The following is a 26,444-nucleotide window of genomic DNA, read 5'->3' as shown; positions in this document are numbered from 1 at the left end:
AGTGATTGCTACGGCATCTGTTATCAGCAGTCTCAACCAGCAACACCAGTAGCAGCCGACTGCACGCAAAGAATGGGAACGTGCAGTGGGATTTACGTGAACTCGGCGCAAGGCAGATCTTTCCGACGTAGGCTTGAGAATCTTATGGGAACATTTGTACTGTTTCTAAGTTAAGTGTAGGTGTGCGAGGTGGGTGCTTCCTGCGCACGAATAAAAGAACGCTTGCCAATTGTGGATGCTAATCGTTCGCTTGTATCTGCCTAGACACCTCTGCTGGTTGGGAATTATTCCTCTTGCATGGCAAGGTGCGCATGTAGGAGTGTTAAAAATTCTGGAGGCGCTGGGTATCGATCCCAGTACCTCTCGCACAATAAGCGAGCGCTCTACCATCTGAGCTACGCCCACCCCCCCGTTGACTAATAGTGCTACATACAGCCACATCAACGTCACAGACCCTTACACTCCCATTATTCCGCAGACAAACACTAATCTCTATGTATCAGTGAGGGTGTCTTTCAGGTTTCGTGCATTCTGTATCGAATCGTAGTTGGCCACATTAAGAGTGGCACGCATAACGTCGAAAGTAGAATTCGGACACCGCTCTGAGTAAGACGAACGTGTTGTCCACTCTCTAGGCTTCAATGACGTTAAGCCGTGATACCTAAGACAGATCTGCACTCGATGACACCACGATAACAGCCGGTCACCACACTTACATCTTGCTCTCCTTATAACAGTATACATCATATCAGTCTGTGACGCTGGTTTTGCAACTTCTTGCGTCCCTTTATGTTCGCCGCGACCAACACTTACCATGCACTGACCACAAAACATGGAGGAGCCGGAGCTTGAACCCGAGACCTTTCACACGCTAAGCGAACGATCTGCCAACTGAGCTACGGCTGCACACACGACCAAGCCTGGCTATTCTCCATTCTTTGGGACTATGATGTGCACGGACACGTTGGTTGGTTGGTTTGTAGCGGCGAAGGTACCAGAGTACAAAGGCGCGGACACGTTCATATACACAAGAGTTCCAAGTAGTTTCGATACTCTGGTATTACGAATGCAAATTCCGTCTGTTTTTCATGTCTTAAATGGAAAGGGCGGTCACAAATTGGTCCATTTCACTCCTTGTCGACAATCACACAGCACCTGAGGTAACAAGCACATCTCGAGCCCCATTGTGCTCTCCATTGTTCATGCCAACTCAGTGCCTCGCTCTTTGCTACTGTGTAAAACTCTTGTCGTCCAACTGCAAAACACTGGGACACAACCAGTTTCCACGTCTCCATTGCACTGATCATACTGCGAAACGCTCCCCAAACTTGGCAATCACCCATGCAGCCGACTTTTCCGACTTTACACGACGCTCACGCTAGTGACAGCCTTACTTATAGTTCGACGTCGCGCCAAAGCGAATGAGCACATTTCGCCTACGGCTTAGGCCGCTCTCCTAGTGTGGCTGCTCTGTGTCTGCAGGCAGCGAGGGGCTGCAAGCTTCCTGTGTTCGCACCTATATCACCTGTGCTTGCTTGTCAGAGACAGACTATTGCAAAACATTCAACTCACTCCATGAAGTGATTGCTACGGCATCTGTTATCAGCAGTCTCAACCAGCAACACCAGTAGCAGCCGACTGCACGCAAAGAATGGGAACGTGCAGTGGGATTTACGTGAACTCGGCGCAAGGCAGATCTTTCCGACGTAGGCTTGAGAATCTTATGGGAACATTTGTACTGTTTCTAAGTTAAGTGTAGGTGTGCGAGGTGGGTGCTTCCTGCGCACGAATAAAAGAACGCTTGCCAATTGTGGATGCTAATCGTTCGCTTGTATCTGCCTAGACACCTCTGCTGGTTGGGAATTATTCCTCTTGCATGGCAAGGTGCGCATGTAGGAGTGTTAAAAATTCTGGACGCGCTGGGTATCGATCCCAGTACCTCTCGCACAATAAGCGAGCGCTCTACCATCTGAGCTACGCCCACCCCCCCGTTGACTAATAGTGCTACATACAGCCACATCAACGTCACAGACCCTTACACTCCCATTATTCCGCAGACAAACACTACTCTCTATGTATCAGTGAGGGTGTCTTTCAGGTTTCGTGCATTCTGTATCGAATCGTAGTTGGCCACATTAAGAGTGGCACGCATAACGTCGAAAGTAGAATTCGGACACCGCTCTGAGTAAGACGAACGTGTTGTCCACTCTCTAGGCTTCAATGACGTTAAGCCGTGATACCTAAGACAGATCTGCACTCGATGACACCACGATAACAGCCGGTCACCACACTTACATCTTGCTCTCCTTATAACAGTATACATCATATCAGTCTGTGACGCTGGTTTTGCAACTTCTTGCGTCCCTTTATGTTCGCCGCGACCAACACTTACCATGCACTGACCACAAAACATGGAGGAGCCGGAGCTTGAACCCGAGACCTTTCACACGCTAAGCGAACGATCTGCCAACTGAGCTACGGCTGCACACACGACCAAGCCTGGCTATTCTCCATTCTTTGGGACTATGATGTGCACGGACACGTTGGTTGGTTGGTTTGTAGCGGCGAAGGTACCAGAGTACAAAGGCGCGGACACGTTCATATACACAAGAGTTCCAAGTAGTTTCGATACTCTGGTATTACGAATGCAAATTCCGTCTGTTTTTCATGTCTTAAATGGAAAGGGCGGTCACAAATTGGTCCATTTCACTCCTTGTCGACAATCACACAGCACCTGAGGTAACAAGCACATCTCGAGCCCCATTGTGCTCTCCATTGTTCATGCCAACTCAGTGCCTCGCTCTTTGCTACTGTGTAAAACTCTTGTCGTCCAACTGCAAAACACTGGGACACAACCAGTTTCCACGTCTCCATTGCACTGATCATACTGCGAAACGCTCCCCAAACTTGGCAATCACCCATGCAGCCGACTTTTCCGACTTTACACGACGCTCACGCTAGTGACAGCCTTACTTATAGTTCGACGTCGCGCCAAAGCGAATGAGCACATTTCGCCTACGGCTTAGGCCGCTCTCCTAGTGTGGCTGCTCTGTGTCTGCAGGCAGCGAGGGGCTGCAAGCTTCCTGTGTTCGCACCTATATCACCTGTGCTTGCTTGTCAGAGACAGACTATTGCAAAACATTCAACTCACTCCATGAAGTGATTGCTACGGCATCTGTTATCAGCAGTCTCAACCAGCAACACCAGTAGCAGCCGACTGCACGCAAAGAATGGGAACGTGCAGTGGGATTTACGTGAACTCGGCGCAAGGCAGATCTTTCCGACGTAGGCTTGAGAATCTTATGGGAACATTTGTACTGTTTCTAAGTTAAGTGTAGGTGTGCGAGGTGGGTGCTTCCTGCGCACGAATAAAAGAACGCTTGCCAATTGTGGATGCTAATCGTTCGCTTGTATCTGCCTAGACACCTCTGCTGGTTGGGAATTATTCCTCTTGCATGGCAAGGTGCGCATGTGGGAGTGTTAAAAATTCTGGAGGCGCTGGGTATCGATCCCAGTACCTCTCGCACAATAAGCGAGCGCTCTACCATCTGAGCTACGCCCACCCCCCCGTTGACTAATAGTGCTACATACAGCCACATCAACGTCACAGACCCTTACACTCCCATTATTCCGCAGACAAACACTAATCTCTATGTATCAGTGAGGGTGTCTTTCAGGTTTCGTGCATTCTGTATCGAATCGTAGTTGGCCACATTAAGAGTGGCACGCATAACGTCGAAAGTAGAATTCGGACACCGCTCTGAGTAAGACGAACGTGTTGTCCACTCTCTAGGCTTCAATGACGTTAAGCCGTGATACCTAAGACAGATCTGCACTCGATGACACCACGATAACAGCCGGTCACCACACTTACATCTTGCTCTCCTTATAACAGTATACATCATATCAGTCTGTGACGCTGGTTTTGCAACTTCTTGCGTCCCTTTATGTTCGCCGCGACCAACACTTACCATGCACTGACCACAAAACATGGAGGAGCCGGAGCTTGAACCCGAGACCTTTCACACGCTAAGCGAACGATCTGCCAACTGAGCTACGGCTGCACACACGACCAAGCCTGGCTATTCTCCATTCTTTGGGACTCTGATGTGCACGGACACGTTGGTTGGTTGGTTTGTAGCGGCGAAGGTACCAGAGTACAAAGGCGCGGACACGTTCATATACACAAGAGTTCCAAGTAGTTTCGATACTCTGGTATTACGAATGCAAATTCCGTCTGTTTTTCATGTCTTAAATGGAAAGGGCGGTCACAAATTGGTCCATTTCACTCCTTGTCGACAATCACACAGCACCTGAGGTAACAAGCACATCTCGAGCCCCATTGTGCTCTCCATTGTTCATGCCAACTCAGTGCCTCGCTCTTTGCTACTGTGTAAAACTCTTGTCGTCCAACTGCAAAACACTGGGACACAACCAGTTTCCACGTCTCCATTGCACTGATCATACTGCGAAACGCTCCCCAAACTTGGCAATCACCCATGCAGCCGACTTTTCCGACTTTACACGACGCTCACGCTAGTGACAGCCTTACTTATAGTTCGACGTCGCGCCAAAGCGAATGAGCACATTTCGCCTACGGCTTAGGCCGCTCTCCTAGTGTGGCTGCTCTGTGTCTGCAGGCAGCGAGGGGCTGCAAGCTTCCTGTGTTCGCACCTATATCACCTGTGCTTGCTTGTCAGAGACAGACTATCGCAAAACATTCAACTCACTCCATGAAGTGATTGCTACGGCATCTGTTATCAGCAGTCACAACCAGCAACGCCAGTAGCAGCCGACTGCACGCAAAGAATGGGAACGTGCAGTGGGATTTACGTGAACTCGGCGCAAGGCAGATCTTTCCGACGTAGGCTTGAGAATCTTATGGGAACATTTGTACTGTTTCTAAGTTAAGTGTAGGTGTGCGAGGTGGGTGCTTCCTGAGCACGAATAAAAGAACGCTTGCCAATTGTGGATGCTAATCGTTCGCTTGTATCTGCCTAGACACCTCTGCTGGTTGGGAATTATTCCTCTTGCATGGCAAGGTGCGCATGTAGGAGTGTTAAAAATTCTGGAGGCGCTGGGTATCGATCCCAGTACCTCTCGCACACTAAGCGAGCGCTCTACCATCTGAGCTACGCCCACCCCCCCGTTGACTAAAAGTGCTACATACAGCCACATCAACGTCACAGACCCTTACACTCCCATTATTCCGCAGACAAACACTACTCTCTATGTATCAGTGAGGGTGTCTTTCAGGTTTCGTGCATTCTGTATCGAATCGTAGTTGGCCACATTAAGAGTGGCACGCATAACGTCGAAAGTAGAATTCGGACACCGCTCTGAGTAAGACGAACGTGTTGTCCACTCTCTAGGCTTCAATGACGTTAAGCCGTGATACCTAAGACAGATCTGCACTCGATGACACCACGATAACAGCCGGTCACCACACTTACATCTTGCTCTCCTTATAACAGTATACATCATATCAGTCTGTGACGCTGGTTTTGCAACTTCTTGCGTCCCTTTATGTTCGCCGCGACCAACACTTACCATGCACTGACCACAAAACATGGAGGAGCCGGAGCTTGAACCCGAGACCTTTCACACGCTAAGCGAACGATCTGCCAACTGAGCTACGGCTGCACACACGACCAAGCCTGGCTATTCTCCATTCTTTGGGACTCTGATGTGCACGGACACGTTGGTTGGTTGGTTTGTAGCGGCGAAGGTACCAGAGTACAAAGGCGCGGACACGTTCATATACACAAGTGTTCCAAGTAGTTTCGATACTCTGGTATTACGAATGCAAATTCCGTCAGTTTTTCACGTCTTAAATGGAAAGGGCGGTCACAAATTGGTCCATTTCACTCCTTGTCGACAATCACACAGCACCTGAGGTAACAAGCACATCTCGAGCCCCATTGTGCTCTCCATTGTTCATGCCAACTCAGTGCCTCGCTCTTTGCTACTGTGTAAAACTCTTGTCGTCCAACTGCAAAACACTGGGACACAACCAGTTTCCACGTCTCCATTGCACAGATCATACTGCGAAACGCTCCCCAAACTTGGCAATCACCCATGCAGCCGACTTTTCCGACTTTACACGACGCTCACGCTAGTGACAGCCTTACTTATAGTTCGACGTCGCGCCAAAGCGAATGAGCACATTTCGCCTACGGCTTAGGCCGCTCTCCTATTGTGGCTGCTCTGTGTCTGCAGGCAGCGAGGGGCTGCAAGCTTCCTGTGTTCGCACCTATATCACCTGTGCTTGCTTGTCAGAGACAGACTATCGCAAAACATTCAACTCACTCCATGAAGTGATTGCTACGGCATCTGTTATCAGCAGTCACAACCAGCAACGCCAGTAGCAGCCGACTGCACGCAAAGAATGGGAACGTGCAGTGGGATTTACGTGAACTCGGCGCAAGGCAGATCTTTCCGACGTAGGCTTGAGAATCTTATGGGAACATTTGTACTGTTTCTAAGTTAAGTGTAGGTGTGCGAGGTGGGTGCTTCCTGCGCACGAATAAAAGAACGCTTGCCAATTGTGGATGCTAATCGTTCGCTTGTATCTGCCTAGACACCTCTCCTGGTTGGGAATTATTCCTCTTGCATGGCAAGGTGCGCATGTAGGAGTGTTAAAAATTCTGGAGGCGCTGGGTATCGATCCCAGTAACTCTCGCACACTAAGCGAGCGCTCTACCATCTGAGCTACGCCCACCCCCCCGTTGACTAATAGTGCTACATACAGCCACATCAACGTCACAGACCCTTACACTCCCATTATTCCGCAGACAAACACTACTCTCTATGTATCAGTGAGGGTGTCTTTCAGGTTTCGTGCATTCTGTATCGAATCGTAGTTGGCCACATTAAGAGTGGCACGCATAACGTCGAAAGTAGAATTCGGACACCGCTCTGAGTAAGACGAACGTGTTGTCCACTCTCTAGGCTTCAATGACGTTAAGCCGTGATACCTAAGACAGATCTGCACTCGATGACACCAAGATAACAGCCGGTCACCACACTTACATCTTGCTCTCCTTATAACAGTATACATCATATCAGTCTGTGACGCTGGTTTTGCAACTTCTTGCGTCCCTTTATGTTCGCCGCGACCAACACTTACCATGCACTGACCACAAAACATGGAGGAGCCGGAGCTTGAACCCGAGACCTTTCACACGCTAAGCGAACGATCTGCCAACTGAGCTACGGCTGCACACACGACCAAGCCTGGCTATTCTCCATTCTTTGGGACTCTGATGTGCACGGACACGTTGGTTGGTTGGTTTGTAGCGGCGAAGGTACCAGAGTACAAAGGCGCGGACACGTTCATATACACAAGAGTTCCAAGTAGTTTCGATACTCTGGTATTACGAATGCAAATTCCGTCTGTTTTTCACGTCTTAAATGGAAAGGGCGGTCACAAATTGGTCCATTTCACTCCTTGTCGACAATCACACAGCACCTGAGGTAACAAGCACATCTCGAGCCCCATTGTGCTCTCCATTGTTCATGCCAACTCAGTGCCTCGCTCTTTGCTACTGTGTAAAACTCTTGTCGTCCAACTGCAAAACACTGGGACACAACCAGTTTCCGCGTCTCCATTGCACTGATCATACTGCGAAACGCTCCACAAACTTGGCAATCACCCATGCAGCCGACTTTTCCGACTTTACACGACGCTCACGCAACGCTCACGCTAGTGACAGCCTTACTTATAGTTCGACGTCGCGCCAAAGCGAATGAGCACATTTCGCCTACGGCTTAGGCCGCTCTCCTAGTGTGGCTGCTCTGTGTCTGCAGGCAGCGAGGGGCTGCAAGCTTCCTGTGTTCGCACCTATATCACCTGTGCTTGCTTGTCAGAGACAGACTATCGCAAAACATTCAACTCACTCCATGAAGTGATTGCTACGGCATCTGTTATCAGCAGTCACAACCAGCAACACCAGTAGCAGCCGACTGCACGCAAAGAATGGGAACGTGCAGTGGGATTTACGTGAACTCGGCGCAAAGCAGATCTTTCCGACGTAGGCTTGAGAATCTTATGGGAACATTTGTACTGTTTCTAAGTTAAGTGTAGGTGTGCGAGGTGGGTGCTTCCTGCTCACGAATAAAAGAACGCTTGCCAATTGTGGATGCTAATCGTTCGCTTGTATCTGCCTAGACACCTCTGCTGGTTGGGAATTATTCCTCTTGCATGGCAAGGTGCGCATGTAGGAGTGTTAAAAATTCTGGAGGCGCTGGGTATCGATCCCAGTACCTCTCGCACACTAAGCGAGCGCTCTACTATCTGAGCTACGCCCACCCCCCCGTTGACTAATAGTGCTACATACAGCCACATCAACGTCACAGACCCTTACACTCCCATTATTCCGCAGACAAACACTACTCTCTATGTATCAGTGAGGGTGTCTTTCAGGTTTCGTGCATTCTGTATCGAATCGTAGTTGGCCACATTAAGAGTGGCACGCATAACGTCGAAAGTAGAATTCGGACACCGCTCTGAGTAAGACGAACGTGTTGTCCACTCTCTAGGCTTCAATGACGTTAAGCCGTGATACCTAAGACAGATCTGCACTCGATGACACCAAGATAACAGCCGGTCACCACACTTACATCTTGCTCTCCTTATAACAGTATACATCATATCAGTCTGTGACGCTGGTTTTGCAACTTCTTGCGTCCCTTTATGTTCGCCGCGACCAACACTTACCATGCACTGACCACAAAACATGGAGGAGCCGGAACTTGAACCCGAGACCTTTCACACGCTAAGCGAACGATCTGCCAACTGAGCTACGGCTGCACACACGACAAAGCCTGGCTATTCTCCATTCTTTGGGACTCTGATGTGCACGGACACGTTGGTTGGTTGGTTTGTAGCGGCGAAGGTACCAGAGTACAAAGGCGCGGACACGTTCATATACACAAGAGTTCCAAGTAGTTTCGATACTCTGGTATTACGAATGCAAATTCCGTCTGTTTTTCACGTCTTAAATGGAAAGGGCGGTCACAAATTGGTCCATTTCACTCCTTGTCGTCAATCACACAGCACCTGAGGTAACAAGCACATCTCGAGCCCCATTGTGCTCTCCATTGTTCATGCCAACTCAGTGCCTCGCTCTTTGCTACTGTGTAAAACTCTTGTCGTCCAACTGCAAAACACTGGGACACAACCAGTTTCCGCGTCTCCATTGCACTGATCATACTGCGAAACGCTCCCCAAACTTGGCAATCACCCATGCAGCCGACTTTTCCGACTTTACACGACGCTCACGCAACGCTCACGCTAGTGACAGCCTTACTTATAGTTCGACGTCGCGCCAAAGCGAATGAGCACATTTCGCCTACGGCTTAGGCCGCTCTCCTAGTGTGGCTGCTCTGTGTCTGCAGGCAGCGAGGGGCTGCAAGCTTCCTGTGTTCGCACTTATATCACCTGTGCTTGCTTGTCAGAGACAGACTATCGCAAAACATTCAACTCACACCATGAAGTGATTGCTACGGCATCTGTTATCAGCAGTCACAACCAGCAACACCAGTAGCAGCCGACTGCACGCAAAGAATGGGAACGTGCAGCGGGATTTACGTGAACTCGGCGCAAGGCAGATCTTTCCGACGTAGGCTTGAGAATCTTATGGGAACATTTGTACTGTTTCTAAGTTAAGTGTAGGTGTGCGAGGTGGGTGCTTCCTGCGCACGAATAAAAGAACGCTTGCCAATTGTGGATGCTAATCGTTCGCTTGTATCTGCCTAGACACCTCTGCTGGTTGGGAATTATTCCTCTTGCATGGCAAGGTGCGCATGTAGGAGTGTTAAAAATTCTGGAGGCGCTGGGTATCGATCCCAGTAACTCTCGCACACTAAGCGAGCGCTCTACTATCTGAGCTACGCCCACCCCCCCGTTGACTAATAGTGCTACATACAGCCACATCAACGTCACAGACCCTTACACTCCCATTATTCCGCAGACAAACACTACTCTCTATGTATCAGTGAGGGTGTCTTTCAGGTTTCTTGCATTCTGTATCGAATCGTAGTTGGCCACATTAAGAGTGGCACGCATAACGTCGAAAGTAGAATTCGGACACCGCTCTGAGTAAGACGAACGTGTTGTCCACTCTCTAGGCTTCAATGACGTTAAGCCGTGATACCTAAGACAGATCTGCACTCGATGACACCAAGATAACAGCCGGTCACCACACTTACATCTTGCTCTCCTTATAACAGTATACATCATATCAGTCTGTGACGCTGGTTTTGCAAGTTCTTGCGTCCCTTTATGTTCGCCGCGACCAACACTTACCATGCACTGACCACAAAACATGGAGGAGCCGGAGCTTGAACCCGAGACCTTTCACACGCTAAGCGAACGATCTGCCAACTGAGCTACGGCTGCACACACGACCAAGCCTGGCTATTCTCCATTCTTTGGGACTCTGATGTGCACGGACACGTTGGTTGGTTGGTTTGTAGCGGCGAAGGTACCAGAGTACAAAGGCGCGGACACGTTCATATACACAAGAGTTCCAAGTAGTTTCGATACTCTGGTATTACGAATGCAAATTCCGTCTGTTTTTCACGTCTTAAATGGAAAGGGCGGTCACAAATTGGTCCATTTCACTCCTTGTCGACAATCACACAGCACCTGAGGTAACAAGCACATCTCGAGCCCCATTGTGCTCTCCATTGTTCATGCCAACTCAGTGCCTCGCTCTTTGCTACTGTGTAAAACTCTTGTCGTCCAACTGCAAAACACTGGGACACAACCAGTTTCCGCGTCTCCATTGCACTGATCATACTGCAAAACGCTCCCCAAACTTGGCAATCACCCATGCAGCCGACTTTTCCGACTTTACACGACGCTCACGCTAGTGACAGCCTTACTTATAGTTCGACGTCGCGCCAAAGCGAATGAGCACATTTCGCCTACGGCTTAGGCCGCTCTCCTAGTGTGGCTGCTCTGTGTCTGCAGGCAGCGAGGGGCTGCAAGCTTCCTGTGTTCGCACCTATATCACCTGTGCTTGCTTGTCAGAGACAGACTATCGCAAAACATTCAACTCACACCATGAAGTGATTGCTACGGCATCTGTTATCAGCAGTCACAACCAGCAACACCAGTAGCAGCCGACTGCACGCAAAGAATGGGAACGTGCAGTGGGATTTACGTGAACTCGGCGCAAGGCAGATCTTTCCGACGTAGGCTTGAGAATCTTATGGGAACATTTGTACTGTTTCTAAGTTAAGTGTAGGTGTGCGAGGTGGGTGCTTCCTGCGCACGAATAAAAGAACGCTTGCCAATTGTGGATGCTAATCGTTCGCTTGTATCTGCCTAGACACCTCTGCTGGTTGGGAATTATTCCTCTTGCATGGCAAGGTGCGCATGTGGGAGTGTTAAAAATTCTGGAGGCGCTGGGTATCGATCCCAGTACCTCTCGCACAATAAGCGAGCGCTCTACCATCTGAGCTACGCCCACCCCCCCGTTGACTAATAGTGCTACATACAGCCACATCAACGTCACAGACCCTTACACTCCCATTATTCCGCAGACAAACACTAATCTCTATGTATCAGTGAGGGTGTCTTTCAGGTTTCGTGCATTCTGTATCGAATCGTAGTTGGCCACATTAAGAGTGGCACGCATAACGTCGAAAGTAGAATTCGGACACCGCTCTGAGTAAGACGAACGTGTTGTCCACTCTCTAGGCTTCAATGACGTTAAGCCGTGATACCTAAGACAGATCTGCACTCGATGACACCACGATAACAGCCGGTCACCACACTTACATCTTGCTCTCCTTATAACAGTATACATCATATCAGTCTGTGACGCTGGTTTTGCAACTTCTTGCGTCCCTTTATGTTCGCCGCGACCAACACTTACCATGCACTGACCACAAAACATGGAGGAGCCGGAGCTTGAACCCGAGACCTTTCACACGCTAAGCGAACGATCTGCCAACTGAGCTACGGCTGCACACACGACCAAGCCTGGCTATTCTCCATTCTTTGGGACTCTGATGTGCACGGACACGTTGGTTGGTTGGTTTGTAGCGGCGAAGGTACCAGAGTACAAAGGCGCGGACACGTTCATATACACAAGAGTTCCAAGTAGTTTCGATACTCTGGTATTACGAATGCAAATTCCGTCTGTTTTTCATGTCTTAAATGGAAAGGGCGGTCACAAATTGGTCCATTTCACTCCTTGTCGACAATCACACAGCACCTGAGGTAACAAGCACATCTCGAGCCCCATTGTGCTCTCCATTGTTCATGCCAACTCAGTGCCTCGCTCTTTGCTACTGTGTAAAACTCTTGTCGTCCAACTGCAAAACACTGGGACACAACCAGTTTCCACGTCTCCATTGCACTGATCATACTGCGAAACGCTCCCCAAACTTGGCAATCACCCATGCAGCCGACTTTTCCGACTTTACACGACGCTCACGCTAGTGACAGCCTTACTTATAGTTCGACGTCGCGCCAAAGCGAATGAGCACATTTCGCCTACGGCTTAGGCCGCTCTCCTAGGGTGGCTGCTCTGTGTCTGCAGGCAGCGAGGGGCTGCAAGCTTCCTGTGTTCGCACCTATATCACCTGTGCTTGCTTGTCAGAGACAGACTATCGCAAAACATTCAACTCACTCCATGAAGTGATTGCTACGGCATCTGTTATCAGCAGTCACAACCAGCAACGCCAGTAGCAGCCGACTGCACGCAAAGAATGGGAACGTGCAGTGGGATTTACGTGAACTCGGCGCAAGGCAGATCTTTCCGACGTAGGCTTGAGAATCTTATGGGAACATTTGTACTGTTTCTAAGTTAAGTGTAGGTGTGCGAGGTGGGTGCTTCCTGAGCACGAATAAAAGAACGCTTGCCAATTGTGGATGCTAATCGTTCGCTTGTATCTGCCTAGACACCTCTGCTGGTTGGGAATTATTCCTCTTGCATGGCAAGGTGCGCATGTAGGAGTGTTAAAAATTCTGGAGGCGCTGGGTATCGATCCCAGTACCTCTCGCACACTAAGCGAGCGCTCTACCATCTGAGCTACGCCCACTCCCCCGTTGACTAAAAGTGCTACATACAGCCACATCAACGTCACAGACCCTTACACTCCCATTATTCCGCAGACAAACACTACTCTCTATGTATCAGTGAGGGTGTCTTTCAGGTTTCGTGCATTCTGTATCGAATCGTAGTTGGCCACATTAAGAGTGGCACGCATAACGTCGAAAGTAGAATTCGGACACCGCTCTGAGTAAGACGAACGTGTTGTCCACTCTCTAGGCTTCAATGACGTTAAGCCGTGATACCTAAGACAGATCTGCACTCGATGACACCACGATAACAGCCGGTCACCACACTTACATCTTGCTCTCCTTATAACAGTATACATCATATCAGTCTGTGACGCTGGTTTTGCAACTTCTTGCGTCCCTTTATGTTCGCCGCGACCAACACTTACCATGCACTGACCACAAAACATGGAGGAGACGGAGCTTGAACCCGAGACCTTTCACACGCTAAGCGAACGATCTGCCAACTGAGCTACGGCTGCACACACGACCAAGCCTGGCTATTCTCCATTCTTTGGGACTCTGATGTGCACGGACACGTTGGTTGGTTGGTTTGTAGCGGCGAAGGTACCAGAGTACAAAGGCGCGGACACGTTCATATACACAAGTGTTCCAAGTAGTTTCGATACTCTGGTATTACGAATGCAAATTCCGTCAGTTTTTCACGTCTTAAATGGAAAGGGCGGTCACAAATTGGTCCATTTCACTCCTTGTCGACAATCACACAGCACCTGAGGTAACAAGCACATCTCGAGCCCCATTGTGCTCTCCATTGTTCATGCCAACTCAGTGCCTCGCTCTTTGCTACTGTGTAAAACTCTTGTCGTCCAACTGCAAAACACTGGGACACAACCAGTTTCCACGTCTCCATTGCACAGATCATACTGCGAAACGCTCCCCAAACTTGGCAATCACCCATGCAGCCGACTTTTCCGACTTTACACGACGCTCACGCAACGCTCACGCTAGTGACAGCCTTACTTATAGTTCGACGTCGCGCCAAAGCGAATGAGCACATTTCGCCTTCGGCTTAGGCCGCTCTCCTAGTGTGGCTGCTCTGTGTCTGCAGGCAGCGAGGGGCTGCAAGCTTCCTGTGTTCGCACCTATATCACCTGTGCTTGCTTGTCAGAGACAGACTATCGCAAAACATTCAACTCACTCCATGAAGTGATTGCTACGGCATCTGTTATCAGCAGTCACAACCAGCAACGCCAGTAGCAGCCGACTGCACGCAAAGAATGGGAACGTGCAGTGGGATTTACGTGAACTCGGCGCAAGGCAGATCTTTCCGACGTAGGCTTGAGAATCTTATGGGAACATTTGTACTGTTTCTAAGTTAAGTGTAGGTGTGCGAGGTGGGTGCTTCCTGCGCACGAATAAAAGAACGCTTGCCAATTGTGGATGCTAATCGTTCGCTTGTATCTGCCTAGACACCTCTCCTGGTTGGGAATTATTCCTCTTGCATGGCAAGGTGCGCATGTAGGAGTGTTAAAAATTCTGGAGGCGCTGGGTATCGATCCCAGTAACTCTCGCACACTAAGCGAGCGCTCTACCATCTGAGCTACGCCCACCCCCCCGTTGACTAATAGTGCTACATACAGCCACATCAACGTCACAGACCCTTACACTCCCATTATTCCGCAGACAAACACTACTCTCTATGTATCAGTGAGGGTGTCTTTCAGGTTTCGTGCATTCTGTATCGAATCGTAGTTGGCCACATTAAGAGTGGCACGCATAACGTCGAAAGTAGAATTCGGACACCGCTCTGAGTAAGACGAACGTGTTGTCCACTCTCTAGGCTTCAATGACGTTAAGCCGTGATACCTAAGACAGATCTGCACTCGATGACACCAAGATAACAGCCGGTCACCACACATACATCTTGCTCTTCTTATAACAGTATACATCATATCAGTCTGTGACGCTGGTTTTGCAACTTCTTGCGTCCCTTTATGTTCGCCGCGACCAACACTTACCATGCACTGACCACAAAACATGGAGGAGCCGGAACTTGAACCCGAGACCTTTCACACGCTAAGCGAACGATCTGCCAACTGAGCTACGGCTGCACACACGACCAAGCCTGGCTATTCTCCATTCTTTCGGACTCTGATGTGCACGGACACGTTGGTTGGTTGGTTTGTAGCGGCGAAGGTACCAGAGTACAAAGGCGCGGACACGTTCATATACACAAGAGTTCCAAGTAGTTTCGATACTCTGGTATTACGAATGCAAATTCCGTCTGTTTTTCACGTCTTAAATGGAAAGGGCGGTCACAAATTGGTCCATTTCACTCCTTGTCGTCAATCACACAGCACCTGAGGTAACAAGCACATCTCGAGCCCCATTGTGCTCTCCATTGTTCATGCCAACTCAGTGCCTCGCTCTTTGCTACTGTGTAAAACTCTTGTCGTCCAACTGCAAAACACTGGGACACAACCAGTTTCCGCGTCTCCATTGCACTGATCATACTGCGAAACGCTCCCCAAACTTGGCAATCACCCATGCAGCCGACTTTTCCGACTTTACACGACGCTCACGCAACGCTCACGCTAGTGACAGCCTTACTTATAGTTCGACGTCGCGCCAAAGCGAATGAGCACATTTCGCCTACGGCTTAGGCCGCTCTCCTAGTGTGGCTGCTCTGTGTCTGCAGGCAGCGAGGGGCTGCAAGCTTCCTGTGTTCGCACTTATATCACCTGTGCTTGCTTGTCAGAGACAGACTATCGCAAAACATTCAACTCACTCCATGAAGTGATTGCTACGGCATCTGTTATCAGCAGTCACAACCAGCAACGCCAGTAGCAGCCGACTGCACGCAAAGAATGGGAACGTGCAGTGGGATTTACGTGAACTCGGCGCAAGGCAGATCTTTCCGACGTAGGCTTGAGAATCTTATGGGAACATTTGTACTGTTTCTAAGTTAAGTGTAGGTGTGCGAGGTGGGTGTTTCCTGCGCACGAATAAAAGAACGCTTGCCAATTGTGGATGCTAATCGTTCGCTTGTATCTGCCTAGACACCTCTGCTGGTTGGGAATTATTCCTCTTGCATGGCAAGGTGCGCATGTAGGAGTGTTAAAAATTCTGGAGGCGCTGGGTATCGATCCCAGTACCTCTCGCACACTAAGCGAGCGCTCTACTATCTGAGCTACGCCCACCCCCCCGTTGACTAATAGTGCTACATACAGCCACATCAACGTCACAGACCCTTACACTCCCATTATTCCGCAGACAAACACTACTCTCTATGTATCAGTGAGGGTGTCTTTCAGGTTTCTTGCATTCTGTATCGAATCGTAGTTGGCCACATTAAGAGTGGCACGCATAACGTCGAAAGTAGAATTCGGACACCGCTCTGAGTAAGACGAACGTGTTGTCCACTCTCTAGGCTTCAATGACGTTAAGCCGTGATACCTAAGACAGATCTGCACTCGATGACACCAAGATAACAGCCGGTCACCACACTTACATCTTGCTCTCCTTATAACAGTATACATCATATCAGTCTGTGACGCTGGTTTTGCAAGTTCTTGCGTCCCTTTATGTTCGCCGCGACCAACACTTACCATGCACTGACCACAAAACATGGAGGAGCCGGAGCTTGAACCCGAGACCTTTCACACGCTAAGCGAACGATCTGCCAACTGAGCTACGGCTGCACACACGACCAAGCCTGGCTATTCTCCATTCTTTGGGACTCTGATGTGCACGGACACGTTGGTTGGTTGGTTTGTAGCGGCGAAGGTACCAGAGTACAAAGGCGCGGACACGTTCATATACACAAGAGTTCCAAGTAGTTTCGATACTCTGGTATTACGAATGCAAATTCCGTCTGTTTTTCACGTCTTAAATGGAAAGGGCGGTCACAAATTGGTCCATTTCACTCCTTGTCGACAATCACACAGCACCTGAGGTAACAAGCACATCTCGAGCCCCATTGTGCTCTCCATTGTTCATGCCAACTCAGTGCCTCGCTCTTTGCTACTGTGTAAAACTCTTGTCGTCCAACTGCAAAACACTGGGACACAACCAGTTTCCGCGTCTCCATTGCACTGATCATACTGCAAAACGCTCCCCAAACTTGGCAATCACCCATGCAGCCGACTTTTCCGACTTTACACGACGCTCACGCTAGTGACAGCCTTACTTATAGTTCGACGTCGCGCCAAAGCGAATGAGCACATTTCGCCTACGGCTTAGGCCGCTCTCCTAGTGTGGCTGCTCTGTGTCTGCAGGCAGCGAGGGGCTGCAAGCTTCCTGTGTTCGCACCTATATCACCTGTGCTTGCTTGTCAGAGACAGACTATCGCAAAACATTCAACTCACACCATGAAGTGATTGCTACGGCATCTGTTATCAGCAGTCACAACCAGCAACACCAGTAGCAGCCGACTGCACGCAAAGAATGGGAACGTGCAGTGGGATTTACGTGAACTCGGCGCAAGGCAGATCTTTCCGACGTAGGCTTGAGAATCTTATGGGAACATTTGTACTGTTTCTAAGTTAAGTGTAGGTGTGCGAGGTGGGTGCTTCCTGCGCACGAATAAAAGAACGCTTGCCAATTGTGGATGCTAATCGTTCGCTTGTATCTGCCTAGACACCTCTGCTGGTTGGGAATTATTCCTCTTGCATGGCAAGGTGCGCATGTAGGAGTGTTAAAAATTCTGGAGGCGCTGGGTATCGATCCCAGTACCTCTCGCACACTAAGCGAGCGCTCTACCATCTGAGCTACGCCCACCCCCCCGTTGACTAATAGTGCTACATACAGCCACATCAACGTCACAGACCCTTACACTCCCATTATTCCGCAGACAAACACTACTCTCTATGTATCAGTGAGGGTGTCTTTCAGGTTTCGTGCATTCTGTATCGAATCGTAGTTGGCCACATTAAGAGTGGCACGCATAACGTCGAAAGTAGAATTCGGACACCGCTCTGAGTAAGACGAACGTGTTGTCCACTCTCTAGGCTTCAATGACGTTAAGCCGTGATACCTAAGACAGATCTGCACTCGATGACACCACGATAACAGCCGGTCACCACACTTACATCTTGCTCTCCTTATAACAGTATACATCATATCAGTCTGTGACGCTGGTTTTGCAACTTCTTGCGTCCCTTTATGTTCGCCGCGACCAACACTTACCATGCACTGACCACAAAACATGGAGGAGCCGGAGCTTGAACCCGAGACCTTTCACACGCTAAGCGAACGATCTGCCAACTGAGCTACGGCTGCACACACGACCAAGCCTGGCTATTCTCCATTCTTTGGGACTCTGATGTGCACGGACACGTTGGTTGGTTGGTTTGTAGCGGCGAAGGTACCAGAGTACAAAGGCGCGGACACGTTCATATACACAAGTGTTCCAAGTAGTTTCGATACTCTGGTATTACGAATGCAAATTCCGTCAGTTTTTCACGTCTTAAATGGAAAGGGCGGTCACAAATTGGTCCATTTCACTCCTTGTCGACAATCACACAGCACCTGAGGTAACAAGCACATCTCGAGCCCCATTGTGCTCTCCATTGTTCATGCCAACTCAGTGCCTCGCTCTTTGCTACTGTGTAAAACTCTTGTCGTCCAACTGCAAAACACTGGGACACAACCAGTTTCCGCGTCTCCATTGCACTGATCATACTGCGAAACGCTCCCCAAACTTGGCAATCACCCATGCAGCCGACTTTTCCGACTTCACGCAACGCTCACGCTAGTGACAGCCTTACTTATAGTTCGACGTCGCGCCAAAGCGAATGAGCACATTTCGCCTACGGCTTAGGCCGCTCTCCTAGTGTGGCTGCTCTGTGTCTGCAGGCAGCGAGGGGCTGCAAGCTTCCTGTGTTCGCACCTATATCACCTGTGCTTGCTTGTCAGAGACAGACTATCGCAAAACATTCAACTCACTCCATGAAGTGATTGCTACGGCATCTGTTATCAGCAGTCACAACCAGCAACGCCAGTAGAAGCCGACTGCACGCAAAGAATGGGAACGTGCAGTGGGATTTACGTGAACTCGGCGCAAGGCAGATCTTTCCGACGTAGGCTTGAGAATCTTATGGGAACATTTGTACTGTTTCTAAGTTAAGTGTAGGTGTGCGAGGTGGGTGCTTCCTGCGCACGAATAAAAGAACGCTTGCCAATTGTGGATGCTAATCGTTCGCTTGTATCTGCCTAGACACCTCTGCTGGTTGGGAATTATTCCTCTTGCATGGCAAGGTGCGCATGTAGGAGTGTTAAAAATTCTGAGGCGCTGGGTATCGATCCCAGTACCTCTCGCACACTAAGCGAGCGCTCTACCATCTGAGCTACGACCACCCCCCCGTTGACTAATAGTGCTACATACAGCCACATCAACGTCACAGACCCTTACACTCCCATTATTCCGCAGACAAACACTACTCTCTATGTATCAGTGAGGGTGTCTTTCAGGTTTCGTGCATTCTGTATCGAATCGTAGTTGGCCACATTAAGAGTGGCACGCATAACGTCGAAAGTAGAATTCGGACACCGCTCTGAGTAAGACGAACGTGTTGTCCACTCTCTAGGCTTCAATGACGTTAAGCCGTGATACCTAAGACAGATCTGCACTCGATGACACCACGATAACAGCCGGTCACCACACTTACATCTTGCTCTCCTTATAACAGTATACATCATATCAGTCTGTGACGCTGGTTTTGCAACTTCTTGCGTCCCTTTTTGTTCGCCGCGACCAACACTTACCATGCACTGACCGCAAAACATGGAGGAGCCGGAGCTTGAACCCGAGACCTTTCACACGCTAAGCGAACGATCTGCCAACTGAGCTACGGCTGCACACACGACCAAGCCTGGCTATTCTCCATTCTTTGGGACTCTGATGTGCACGGACACGTTGGTTGGTTGGTTTGTAGCGGCGAAGGTACCAGAGTACAAAGGCGCGGACACGTTCATATACACAAGTGTTCCAAGTAGTTTCGATACTCTGGTATTACGAATGCAAATTCCGTCTGTTTTTCACGTCTTAAATGGAAAGGGCGGTCACAAATTGGTCCATTTCACTCCTTGTCGACAATCACACAGCACCTGAGGTAACAAGCACATCTCGAGCCCCATTGTGCTCTCCATTGTTCATGCCAACTCAGTGCCTCGCTCTTTGCTACTGTGTAAAACTCTTGTCGTCCAACTGCAAAACACTGGGACACAACCAGTTTCCACGTCTCCATGGCACTGATCATACTGCGAAACGCTCCCCAAACTTGGCAATCACCCATGCAGCCGACTTTTCCGACTTTACACGACGCTCACGCAACGCTCACGCTAGTGACAGCCTTACTTATAGTTCGACGTCGCGCCAAAGCGAATGAGCACATTTCGCCTACGGCTTAGGCCGCTCTCCTAGTGTGGCTGCTCTGTGTCTGCAGGCAGCGAGGGGCTGCAAGCTTCCTGTGTTCGCACCTATATCACCTGTGCTTGCTTGTCAGAGACAGACTATCGCAAAACATTCAACTCACTCCATGAAGTGATTGCTACGGCATCTGTTATCAGCAGTCACAACCAGCAACACCAGTAGCAGCCGACTGCACGCAAAGAATGGGAACGTGCAGTGGGATTTACGTGTACTCGGCGCAAGGCAGATCTTTCCGACGTAGGCTTGAGAATCTTATGGGAACATTTGTACTGTTTCTAAGTTAAGTGTAGGTGTGCGAGGTGGGTGCTTCCTGCGCACGAATAAAAGAACGCTTGCCAATTGTGGATGCTAATCGTTCGCTTGTATCTGCCTAGACACCTCTGCTGGTTGGGAATTATTCCTCTTGCATGGCAAGGTGCGCATGTAGGAGTGTTAAAAATTCGGGAGGCGCTGGGTATCGATCCCAGTACCTCTCGCACACTAAGCGAGCGCTCTACCATCTGAGCTACGCCCACCCCCCCGTTGACTAATAGTGCTACATACAGCCACATCAACGTCACAGACCCTTACACTCCCATTATTCCGCAGACAAACACTACTCTCTATGTATCAGTGAGGGTGTCTTTCAGGTTTCGTGCATTCTGTATCGAATCGTAGTTGGCCACATTAAGAGTGGCACGCATAACGTCGAAAGTAGAATTCGGACACCGCTCTGAGTAAGACGAACGTGTTGTCCACTCTCTAGGCTTCAATGACGTTAAGCCGTGATACCTAAGACAGATCTGCACTCGATGACACCACGATAACAGCCGGTCACCACACTTACATCTTGCTCTCCTTATAACAGTATACATCATATCAGTCTGTGACGCTGGTTTTGCAACTTCTTGCGTCCCTTTATGTTCGCCGCGACCAACACTTACCATGCACTGACCACAAAACATGGAGGAGCCGGAGCTTGAACCCGAGACCTTTCACACGCTAAGCGAACGATCTGCCAACTGAGCTACGGCTGCACACACGACCAAGCCTGGCTATTCTCCATTCTTTGGGACTCTGATGTGCACGGACACGTTGGTTGGTTGGTTTGTAGCGGCGAAGGTACCAGAGTACAAAGGCGCGGACACGTTCATATACACAAGTGTTCCAAGTAGTTTCGATACTCTGGTATTACGAATGCAAATTCCGTCAGTTTTTCACGTCTTAAATGGAAAGGGCGGTCACAAATTGGTCCATTTCACTCCTTGTCGACAATCACACAGCACCTGAGGTAACAAGCACATCTCGAGCCCCATTGTGCTCTCCATTGTTCATGCCAACTCAGTGCCTCGCTCTTTGCTACTGTGTAAAACTCTTGTCGTCCAACTGCAAAACACTGGGACACAACCAGTTTCGTCGTCTCCATTGCACTGATCATACTGCGAAACGCTCCCCAAACTTGGCAATCACCCATGCAGCCGACTTTTCCGACTTTACACGACGCTCACGCTAGTGACAGCCTTACTTATAGTTCGACGTCGCGCCAAAGCGAATGAGCACATTTCGCCTACGGCTTAGGCCGCTCTCCTAGTGTGGCTGCTCTGTGTCTGCAGGCAGCGAGGGGCTGCAAGCTTCCTGTGTTCGCACCTATATCACCTGTGCTTGCTTGTCAGAGACAGACTATCGCAAAACATTCAACTCACACCATGAAGTGATTGCTACGGCATCTGTTATCAGCAGTCACAACCAGCAACACCAGTAGCAGCCGACTGCACGCAAAGAATGGGAACGTGCAGTGGGATTTACGTGAACTCGGCGCAAGGCAGATCTTTCCGACGTAGGCTTGAGAATCTTATGGGAACATTTGTACTGTTTCTAAGTTAAGTGTAGGTGTGCGAGGTGGGTGCTTCCTGCGCACGAATAAAAGAACGCTTGCCAATTGTGGATGCTAATCGTTCGCTTGTATCTGCCTAGACACCTCTGCTGGTTGGGAATTATTCCTCTTGCATGGCAAGGTGCGCATGTAGGAGTGTTAAAAATTCGGGAGGCGCTGGGTATCGATCCCAGTACCTCTCGCACACTAAGCGAGCGCTCTACCATCTGAGCTACGCCCACCCCCCCGTTGACTAATAGTGCTACATACAGCCACATCAACGTCACAGACCCTTACACTCCCATTATTCCGCAGACAAACACTACTCTCTATGTATCAGTGAGGGTGTCTTTCAGGTTTCGTGCATTCTGTATCGAATCGTAGTTGGCCACATTAAGAGTGGCACGCATAACGTCGAAAGTAGAATTCGGACACCGCTCTGAGTAAGACGAACGTGTTGTCCACTCTCTAGGCTTCAATGACGTTAAGCCGTGATACCTAAGACAGATCTGCACTCGATGACACCACGATAACAGCCGGTGACCACACTTACATCTTGCTCTCCTTATAACAGTATACATCATATCAGTCTGTGACGCTGGTTTTGCAACTTCTTGCGTCCCTTTATGTTCGCCGCGACCAACACTTACCATGCACTGACCACAAAACATGGAGGAGCCGGAGCTTGAACCCGAGACCTTTCACACGCTAAGCGAACGATCTGCCAACTGAGCTACGGCTGCACACACGACCAAGCCTGGCTATTCTCCATTCTTTGGGACTCTGATGTGCACGGACACGTTGGTTGGTTGGTTTGTAGCGGCGAAGGTACCAGAGTACAAAGGCGCGGACACGTTCATATACACAAGTGTTCCAAGTAGTTTCGATACTCTGGTATTACGAATGCAAATTCCGTCAGTTTTTCACGTCTTAAATGGAAAGGGCGGTCACAAATTGGTCCATTTCACTCCTTGTCGACAATCACACAGCACCTGAGGTAACAAGCACATCTCGAGCCCCATTGTGCTCTCCATTGTTCATGCCAACTCAGTGCCTCGCTCTTTGCTACTGTGTAAAACTCTTGTCGTCCAACTGCAAAACACTGGGACACAACCAGTTTCCGCGTCTCCATTGCACTGATCATACTGCGAAACGCTCCCCAAACTTGTCAATCACCCATGCAGCCGACTTTTCCGACTTTACACGACGCTCACGCAACGCTCACGCTAGTGACAGCCTTTCTTATAGTTCGACGTCGCGCCAAAGCGAATGAGCACATTTCGCCTACGGCTTAGGCCGCTCTCCTAGTGTGGCTGCTCTGTGTCTGCAGGCAGCGAGGGGCTGCAAGCTTCCTGTGTTCGCACCTATATCACCTGTGCTTGCTTGTCAGAGACAGACTATCGCAAAACATTCAACTCACACCATGAAGTGATTGCTACGGCATCTGTTATCAGCAGTCACAACCAGCAACCCCAGTAGCAGCCGACTGCACGCAAAGAATGGGAACGTGCAGTGGGATTTACGTGAACTCGGCGCAAGGCAGATCTTTCCGACGTAGGCTTGAGAATCTTATGGGAACATTTGTACTGTTTCTAAGTTAAGTGTAGGTGTGCGAGGTGGGTGCTTCCTGCGCACGAATAAAAGAACACTTGCCAATTGTGGATGCTAATCGTTCGCTTGTATCTGCCTAGACACCTCTGCTGGTTGGGAATTATTCCTCTTGCATGGCAAGGTGCGCATGTAGGAGTGTTAAAAATTCTGGAGGCGCTGGGTATCGATCCCAGTACCTCTACCATCTGTGCTACGCCCACCCCCCCGTTGACTAATAGTGCTACATACAGCCACATCAACGTCACAGACCCTTACACTCCCATTATTCCGCAGACAAACACTACTCTCTATGTATCAGTGAGGGTGTCTTTCAGGTTTCGTGCATTCTGTATCGAATCGTAGTTGGCCACATTAAGAGTGGCACGCATAACGTCGAAAGTAGAATTCGGACACCGCTCTGAGTAAGACGAACGTGTTGTCCACTCTCTAGGCTTCAATGACGTTAAGCCGTGATACCTAAGACAGATCTGCACTCGATGACACCACGATAACAGCCGGTCACCACACTTACATCTTGCTCTCCTTATAACAGTATACATCATATCAGTCTGTGACGCTGGTTTTGCAACTTCTTGCGTCCCTTTATGTTCGCCGAGACCAACACTTACCATGCACTGACCACAAAACATGGAGGAGCCGGAGCTTGAACCCGAGACCTTTCACACGCTAAGCGAACGATCTGCCAACTGAGCTAGGGCTGCACACACGACCAAGCCTGGCTATTCTCCATTCTTTGGGACTCTGATGTGCACGGACACGTTGGTTGGTTGGTTTGTAGCGGCGAAGGTACCAGAGTACAAAGGCGCGGACACGTTCATATACACAAGTGTTCCAAGTAGTTTCGATACTCTGGTATTACGAATGCAAATTCCGTCTGTTTTTCACGTCTTAAATGGAAAGGGCGGTCACAAATTGGTCCATTTCACTCCTTGTCGACAATCACACAGCACCTGAGGTAACAAGCACATCTCGAGCCCCATTGTGCTCTCCATTGTTCATGCCAACTCAGTGCCTCGCTCTTTGCTACTGTGTAAAACTCTTGTCGTCCAACTGCAAAACACTGGGACACAACCAGTTTCCACGTCTCCATTGCACTGATCATACTGCGAAACGCTCCCCAAACTTGGCAATCACCCATGCAGCCGACTTTTCCGACTTCACGCAACGCTCACGCTAGTGACAGCCTTACTTATAGTTCGACGTCGCGCCAAAGCGAATGAGCACATTTCGCCTACGGCTTAGGCCGCTCTCCTAGTGTGGCTGCTCTGTGTCTGCAGGCAGCGAGGGGCTGCAAGCTTCCTGTGTTCGCACCTATATCACCTGTGCTTGCTTGTCAGAGACAGACTATCGCAAAACATTCAACTCACTCCATGAAGTGATTGCTACGGCATCTGTTATCAGCAGTCACAACCAGCAACGCCAATAGCAGCCGACTGCACGCAAAGAATGGGAACGTGCAGTGGGATTTACGTGAACTCGGCGCAAGGCAGATCTTTCCGACGTAGGCTTGAGAATCTTATGGGAACATTTGTACTGTTTCTAAGTTAAGTGTAGGTGTGCGAGGTGGGTGCTTCCTGCGCACGAATAAAAGAACACTTGCCAATTGTGGATGCTAATCGTTCGCTTGTATCTGCCTAGACACCTCTGCTGGTTGGGAATTATTCCTCTTGCATGGCAAGGTGCGCATGTAGGAGTGTTAAAAATTCTGGAGGCGCTGGGTATCGATCCCAGTACCTCTACCATCTGTGCTACGCCCACCCCCCCGTTGACTAATAGTGCTACATACAGCCACATCAACGTCACAGACCCTTACACTCCCATTATTCCGCAGACAAACACTACTCTCTATGTATCAGTGAGGGTGTCTTTCAGGTTTCGTGCATTCTGTATCGAATCGTAGTTGGCCACATTAAGAGTGGCACGCATAACGTCGAAAGTAGAATTCGGACACCGCTCTGAGTAAGACGAACGTGTTGTCCACTCTCTAGGCTTCAATGACGTTAAGCCGTGATACCTAAGACAGATCTGCACTCGATGACACCACGATAACAGCCGGTCACCACACTTACATCTTGCTCTCCTTATAACAGTATACATCATATCAGTCTGTGACGCTGGTTTTGCAACTTCTTGCGTCCCTTTATGTTCGCCGAGACCAACACTTACCATGCACTGACCACAAAACATGGAGGAGCCGGAGCTTGAACCCGAGACCTTTCACACGCTAAGCGAACGATCTGCCAACTGAGCTAGGGCTGCACACACGACCAAGCCTGGCTATTCTCCATTCTTTGGGACTCTGATGTGCACGGACACGTTGGTTGGTTGGTTTGTAGCGGCGAAGGTACCAGAGTACAAAGGCGCGGACACGTTCATATACACAAGTGTTCCAAGTAGTTTCGATACTCTGGTATTACGAATGCAAATTCCGTCTGTTTTTCACGTCTTAAATGGAAAGGGCGGTCACAAATTGGTCCATTTCACTCCTTGTCGACAATCACACAGCACCT

General features: G+C 49.5%; 5 non-coding genes across 5 annotated transcripts; all 5 read right to left on the bottom strand.

Moving 5' to 3' along the window:
* Positions 1-332: 332 nt before the first annotated feature.
* Trnan-auu (transfer RNA asparagine (anticodon AUU)) lies at positions 333-406 on the bottom strand. The gene has a single exon. It is a non-coding gene; the product is annotated as a tRNA-Asn (tRNA).
* Positions 407-1,911: 1,505 nt separating this feature from the next.
* Positions 1,912-1,986, bottom strand: Trnan-auu (transfer RNA asparagine (anticodon AUU)). Its single transcript has one exon. It is a non-coding gene; the product is annotated as a tRNA-Asn (tRNA).
* A 1,504-nt stretch (positions 1,987-3,490) lies between these two features.
* Positions 3,491-3,564, bottom strand: Trnan-auu (transfer RNA asparagine (anticodon AUU)). Its single transcript has one exon. It is a non-coding gene; the product is annotated as a tRNA-Asn (tRNA).
* A 7,843-nt stretch (positions 3,565-11,407) lies between these two features.
* Trnan-auu (transfer RNA asparagine (anticodon AUU)) lies at positions 11,408-11,481 on the bottom strand. The gene has a single exon. It is a non-coding gene; the product is annotated as a tRNA-Asn (tRNA).
* A 1,505-nt stretch (positions 11,482-12,986) lies between these two features.
* Trnat-agu (transfer RNA threonine (anticodon AGU)) lies at positions 12,987-13,062 on the bottom strand. Its single transcript has one exon. It is a non-coding gene; the product is annotated as a tRNA-Thr (tRNA).
* Positions 13,063-26,444: the final 13,382 nt, after the last annotated feature.

The sequence above is a fragment of the Schistocerca gregaria genome, chromosome 11, assembly GCF_023897955.1.
Source record: "Schistocerca gregaria isolate iqSchGreg1 chromosome 11, iqSchGreg1.2, whole genome shotgun sequence".
Taxonomy (NCBI): Eukaryota; Metazoa; Arthropoda; class Insecta; order Orthoptera; family Acrididae; genus Schistocerca; species Schistocerca gregaria.
Note: the sequence above shows the minus strand (reverse complement) of the source record. Positions and strands in the feature narration are given on the sequence as shown.